Source organism: Macadamia integrifolia, chromosome 5 (genome assembly GCF_013358625.1).
Source record: "Macadamia integrifolia cultivar HAES 741 chromosome 5, SCU_Mint_v3, whole genome shotgun sequence".
Lineage (NCBI taxonomy): Eukaryota > Viridiplantae > Streptophyta > Magnoliopsida > Proteales > Proteaceae > Macadamia > Macadamia integrifolia.
The window spans coordinates 14842383-14849567 of NC_056561.1; positions in this window are offsets into that span (position 1 = coordinate 14842383).

Sequence of the window (7185 nt, forward strand, 5' to 3'; positions counted from 1 at the left end):
AAATCGTAGGGAGTTGTGGACTGATTTAGCTGCTGTGTATTCTCCAACTGATCCTTAGATGATGGTGGGTGATTTTAATGCTTTGTTGGCCTCGCATGAGAAGCGAGGTCCTGGTGCATTTAATTTGGGGTCTTCGGCAGAGTTTGCTGCCATGGTTGACGTTTGCCATCTGATTCAATTGCCTTCCCAGGGTGTGAAATTTACTTGGACAAACAATAGAAGGAGAGGAAATGTGCCAGTTGTTCTGGATAGGGGTTTTTTTAATGTGGCATGGCTATCTTATTTTCAAGACTGTGCCCAATTTGTTCTTCAAAGAGATTTTTCTGATCATTGTCCATTATTAATAGTCTCTGAAGCTTGCCCCAAACCTCCTAACTGTCCATTCCGCTTCCATAAATTTTGGACGGAAAATGATTCTTTCTTAGGGATGGTTGCTAATGCATGGGATCAGAGGATTGTTGGCTCCCCTATGTATGTGTTTACTCAAAAGTTGAAAAGATTAAAGCCTCTTATTCGTTCTTGGGCCAGGATTTCTTTCCCTAACTTTGAAGCTGAGTTGGTTAGAACTAAAGAGGCTCTTTCTCAGATCCAGGACCAGATTGATTCTCAGGGGCTAGATGACGACTTGTCTAGGAAAGAAGCTAACGCTAAGACTGAGTATCTGTTAGCTTTAAAAAATCATGAGAAATTATAGGCTGAGAAAGCTAGAATTAGATGGTTGAAGGAAGGGGACAGGAACTCCAAGTTTTTTCACCTCTACACAAAAATTAGAAGAGCTAAAAATACAATCCGTAGAGTAAAGAAAGGGGATGGCTCTTTTGTCTCTGATAGAGCTAGCATTACGGATTATATGGTGAATTTTTATGAAGAATTCCATAAATGTGTCCCTACAGTGGATCACTTAGAGTTACTTGATTCTATTCCCTACTTAATAGATGAAGTGGATTTTTTAAGTCTGGATGCTATCTCTGGAATGGTAGAAATTAAGCGAGCAGTTTGGGACTTTGATCCAGACAGCTCCCCCGGTCCTGATGGATTTCCAGGTTCTTTTTTTCGTCATTGCTGGGAGGTGGTTTCTGAGGATTTCATCTGTGCTGTTAGGTATTTCTTCAGTTCTGGTATCATGCCAGTAGGGATAAATAACTCATTTTTGGCTCTTATTCCAAAGGTGGATGGTGCAAACTCCCTGGATAAATTCAGGCCTCTATGCATGGGGAATTTTCTTTGCAAGGTGATTTCAAAAATATTGGCAACAAGATTATCATTTCTTCTCCCTCGTCTAATCTCTGAAGAGCAGGGTGCATTTCAGCATGGGAAGGTCATTCACAATAACATTGCCCTTGCTTCTGAGTTGGCTAACCTCTAATATTCTTCCACTAGAGGAGGTGGAATGGGTGCTAAGATCGACATTCAAAAGGCATTTGATACCATTTCTTGGAGTTTTATTTTGCATGTTTTGAGAAGATTTGGGTTCACAGAAAAGTGGATTAATTGGATATTTCAAATTCTTTCATCTTCCAAAATCTCGATTCTTCTTAATGGAGGCCCTGTGGGATATTTTGGTGTAGAGCGAAGGCTTCGTCAAGGGGATCCTATTTCTCCTCTATTATTCATATTGGCTAAGGAAGTTTTATGTAGAGGTTTGAAGAAGTTGCATAAGGAGAAAAAAATCAAAGCTCTGCAAGGTCCAAGAGGTGAGTTGGTTCCGATTCACTTGCTTTTTGCTGATGATATATTCATATTTATGAATGCTTCTGTAAACTATGTTAGAAATCTCCATGATTTCTTGCATAACTATCAGGAATTTTCTAGTCAGCATGTGAATCTAGACAAAAGTAAGTTGTTTATGGGTAAAGTTACTCCTTTAAGAAAGCAGACTATCTCTGATATTATGGGAATAAGCCCTTGTAATTTCCCGACCAAGTATCTTAGGGTGCAAATATTTAAAGGAAGAGTCAAAAATCAGTACTTGTTGTCAGTCATGGACAAGATCAGAGAGAGGCTATCGGGTTGGAAAGGCAAATTGCTTTCTATGGCTGGTAGAGTGCAATTAGTTCGCTCAGTTATTTTGGGTATGCCTGTCCACAATTTTTCTGTGTACTGGTGGCCTTCTTCATTAATTAATCAGATGGAAAATGGATGAGGAATTTCATCTGGTCAGGAGACATTGACACAATGAAGTCTGTGACAGTGAAGTGGGACCTAGTGTGTAAACCAAAAGAAGAAGAAGGGTTGGGCATTCACAGACTTTGTGACATTAACAAGTCTCTTCTCTGCAAATAGGTTTGGAACATCAAACATGGGAATTCAGCCATGAGTAGATTCTTTAAGGCCAGATTTCTCTCCAATGGTACTCCCAAAAAATCATATAAATCATCTTCGATATGACCAGGTATTCGCAAGATGTGGTCCTTCGTCTCCAGTAAGGAAAGATGGATTGTGGGGAATGGTAAAAGTGTTAATCTTTGGAGGGATACTTGGGTCAGAGAAAAATCCATTATTGATTTATGTGGTAATATGTTGAATACTTTTATTAGCTCTTCCTTGAAGGTGTCTTCTATTATTCAAGACTATAACTGGGCTCTTCCTGATGTTAGCTCTGATACTCTAAAAGATGTTTTCGCTGCTATCCGTTGGATAAGACTGCCTCAATTTGATTCAGAGGATAGGCGTATGTGGAGTGGAACTCCTTCTGGAATTTTTTCCTCCTTTTCTGCGTGGAATGAGATAAGGAGAAGGAATCCTAAAGTCCCATGGTTCTCTATGGTCTGGAACAAAAAGCTGCAGCCAAGGCAATTCACTTTTGGATGGCGCCTTTTGCATAGGAAACTTCCAACATATGATATTATATGTGGAAAGGGTGTGCCTCTTGTTTCAAAGTGCTCCCTATGTGGTTCTGAAGCTGAGACCTTTAATCATATTTTCACAAATTGTAGCTTCTCTCTGGCCTTATGAAAATTATTTATGGACTGTTTTGGTATCTCTTGGCCAAATATTGATAATGTTTCCCAGCTGGCACAATGGTGGATTAGAAAGCGTAAGGTGATTACAGTGTGTGATCCATGGTCAGTGGGCTTTATTATTGTGACTGATAACATTTGGCGAGAGAGGAATGAAAGGCGTTATGAAGGGGTGTCAAAAATTAGTTCAATTCTCTATGAGAAGATTAGAAGAGAGGTGCAAGAAGCTTGTGATTCCTTGGTCAGTGTGATCAAGATTCCCAATGATTTGACATGCTGCCACAGGTTGGGGTTATCAACTCTTCCAGGAAAGCCTTTGTCGATATTAGAAGTTTTTTGGTGTAGGCCAGATTTTAGTTGGATAAAATTAAATGTGGATGGTGGTTCTCTGGGTAACCCAGGAAACTCTGGAGCAGGAAGTGTATTCCATAACTATAGTGGCTTGGTGGTGGGTTCTTTTAGGAAGTTCTTAGGAGTCCACACAAATTACTACGCTGAGTTCACAACTCTAATGGAAGGAATTCTTAAAACCAAAGTATTACAAGTGGTTGCCCTTTGGATTGAAACGGATTTAGTAGCAATGGTGGTAGTACTTCAATCCAAATCAATTCCTTGGTTTGTCTTACAGGATTGGTTGTCTGTGAAGGATTATCTGAATTCCATTACCTGGAAGATAACTCACTGTTTTCGGGAAGCTAATTGCTTAGCAGATTTTCTTGCAAAGACGGCAGCAAAATCAAGGAATTCGGATGTCAATATATCTTTCCCATCTCACATTTGGTCGGAGATTGCCCACGATGCAGAATTGAACCTAGAATCGAGACCTAGGTTTCGATTTATCTAATGTCTATATCTTTTTTCAATTTATTCTCCCCTGTTGATGGCCATGCAGAAGGTGGGGGTATATAAATTGTTTTTTTTAAGATGTATTTTTTGAGCTGTATTTTTCCTCTTTTTTTCAATAAAATTCCTGATCTTTAGCCAAAAAAAAGAATGATGTTTGCTCATTGCATAGATATAACATGGAATACTATGCTTAGAGGCATTAAACTAAGTCAATGAATTGAATAATCTAGTGAATGGAAAATTGGTCCAACGAAGCAGTTGATTTATTTAGGCATCATTCAATGACAAAAGGGAGACCGTCTATAATTCTCATGGGTGAGGTCTAGTTCGAGGATTATTCGTAATACATCACCCTCATTACTAATCTCGTTTTGACTTATCTGAACACGACATGAGAATGAGTGATTTTTGACACGTTTGAAATAAATCCGGACAAAATGTTATGGACTCAAGCTATACTCGACTTAAATGGGTTGACAAATGTTAACAAATAAGAAATGCCATGAGGTTTCAAAAAAAAAAAAAAACCTTTGGAAGAAAATGGTGATTTTGGTTGAGAGGGTGTGAAAACCCAATAAAAGATGATGGTTGGGCCAACTAAGCCATCCTAGATTTGAGAGAGGTTAGTCTCTTAACCCGAAGACTCGTGATTGAAAATATGAGAATGAGTGATATCCCCTCAATCAACTTAGATCATATGAATGCTCAAATACAAGAGCTTACCAAGATGGTTTCCAATGTGTCATATAGAAATCCGAGATCATAGTTATATCCGCAATCTATGCGGAGATGATTTGGACAACCCCAATATGGTCTTAGGAGAGAACGACATCGAGATCAACTCTAACCCTACTCCACAGCCCATTGTTGAGTCGATTGAGAATCACTTACATAAAAGAGAAGGTGGAAAAGTTCAGAGCTCTCTCTCTCTCTCTCTCTCTCTCTCTCTCATACCAACCTTTTCATCTATGTCTCCTAAAATATCATACCAAACCCCTACTAAAATTCTACCAACCTTCTCACTTAAGCTGCAAGAGCACTGCAATTCTGATGAGAATGTCGATGAGGAGTCTTTATCAGATAATCCAATAATGGTTAGTTTAATATAAGAACAAAAAAAAAAAAGGCAAAATTATATAGTGTTAAAGTTAATAATTTTACTCCGCTAGAATTATCATAGATTTGAATATATTTAATTTATTCTAAACATTATCTATTTAGCTCCCTAACAAATAGAAACATGTGCATTTGTAAGTGTGTGTGTGTGTGAGACAGGGAGAGAGAGTGTGTGTTTATTTGTTTTAGTCTTGTTGGTGGTGATGTGAGGGTAGGGATAGATGCATGGGCCAAGAGGGAGATGAAGGCGGGGAAAAAGAGATGCTGGTAGGCTGCAAGAGAGGAGGGAGGGGGTGACTAGGGATACTAGGAATTTAAATTAATAGGGGGAATGAGATGTTGAAGTGCGCTTTTTGAGGAAATCAAGAAAGAAGGTCAAGGATAGGATAATCTAAGTAACTTAGAGGACAAGAATAAGAGAGTGATAGTAATTAACCCAAAGCAAATCGTACGAAGAATGGATTAAAATGAACGAAATCCCAGACTATGAAATCTATTATTCAAAGAGATGAGTGTACCACCTAATTTTGTCCTCCATAACAAGGATTATTTATGGACAAAGGCAAGGTAAGTATGCTTTTTTCACAGAGGAATCAGATTCCTAGAATAAACCCAGTCTAACTCGATCAATCCCATCTACCCTAACCTAAATTCATTGTGCATGAGTTCATGGAATATTGTTGAGCATAAAAAAGGTCGTGGATCCAACCTGATACTATTTGATGATGTGGGGAAGGTGACAGCAAGTGGTTGTTGATATCCTTCGTCAGAATGTGGTAATCAAACCTAACATGTGCTCGATTCTTATATCATTAGAAAGTGCTCGAAAATACGGTCTTGTTGATATCTTGGGGAAAAAAATTGGATGTCTAGATGCATCGCAATGTCTTCCTGAACTTTAGAGCCATTAAACCAAACCAAACTCATTCAAAACTCCCTAAATCAAATCAAATCAAATCAAACCAAACAAATTAAATCAAATTCAACGAACTTAATCAAACTACCGTAATCGAACCCAAATCAAAACCTAAATTAACTCAACCCAAACCTATCTAAACCACCTTGCACCTTCCTAGCCAATAGGTATTACCCCCTTTCATCCAAAAAGGATTCACCCCCATTTGGATAAATCCTAAGCCACCTCAACCCCTTCAATCTTCCTCCACCTCACCCTTCATTTGTATAAAAGCTCTCCTTCACTCCTTTGAATCGATTAAGCCTCCTCACTCCTTAAAACCGTCCAAAGAATAACTCCTCAGTCACCATTTTTCTCTCTCCTACTATCCACGTCCTTCTCTACCTCTTTGATTGCCCTCATCATATATCAACTCAGCCTACCTTCCTTCTCTTTCATATCATCCACCTCCCTTTTGGCAAATGACAGTTCTTCACCCACTTTAACCCTATCGACATCACACCCCCTTGACCCCTTTAAGAATCAATACATAAGTACATCTACAGCCTCCCTCAACCTCTAGCTGAACCCATAGCCTACCGTTTCTCTCTCATCTACTTCCTTCCTCATCCCTTCCATCAAACAACTCCATAGAAATAACTCTCCAGCCTACCTTCCCTCTTTCCTATCCTCCACCTCCTCTTTGGCCAATGATAATCCCACACCCATTTTAAACTAATCCAAATCACACACCCCTTAACCCCTCTTAAGTACTAACACCTAAGCATAACTACAGCCTCCCCTAACCCCTAGCTGAACCCAATGCCCATCATGACCGTCCCCAAGCCAGGAAAATTTAGGGGAAAATCTTACGGTTCTAGTTTTTCCCCCTCTCTCTTGCTTCAGTCTTTTTCTTATAAATAATGACTTAAGAGTCAGTCATTCGGTGGACTTTTTATGTCCTTGGTAACTCTTTTGCACCCTTGAACCCCCTCTTGGCTGGCTAGAAAACCTCCTACTTACGTGCTCACTATCTCCCCTTCCTACTTGCTATATTACATCCCAGAGTTGGGGAATTTGCTCAGAAAGTATGCTCAGTTACAGGGTTTGCTCGTAATTTCCTATGTTTTGATTTTTATCATTTCATGTAATTTTTTTGTTATTTCATGTGTTTAGGGTAGATTCATTTTCTATTATTTCATGTGCTTAAATTATGATTGTCTTTCTATTATTTTATGTGTAGTTAAATTTCATTTTTTTTTTTTTTTTCGTATAGTGATTTTCTATTATTTTATGTATTTAGGGTAGATGTAATCTTCATTATTGCACCTAGTTAAATTAGTAATTTTTTCATTATTTTATGTATTT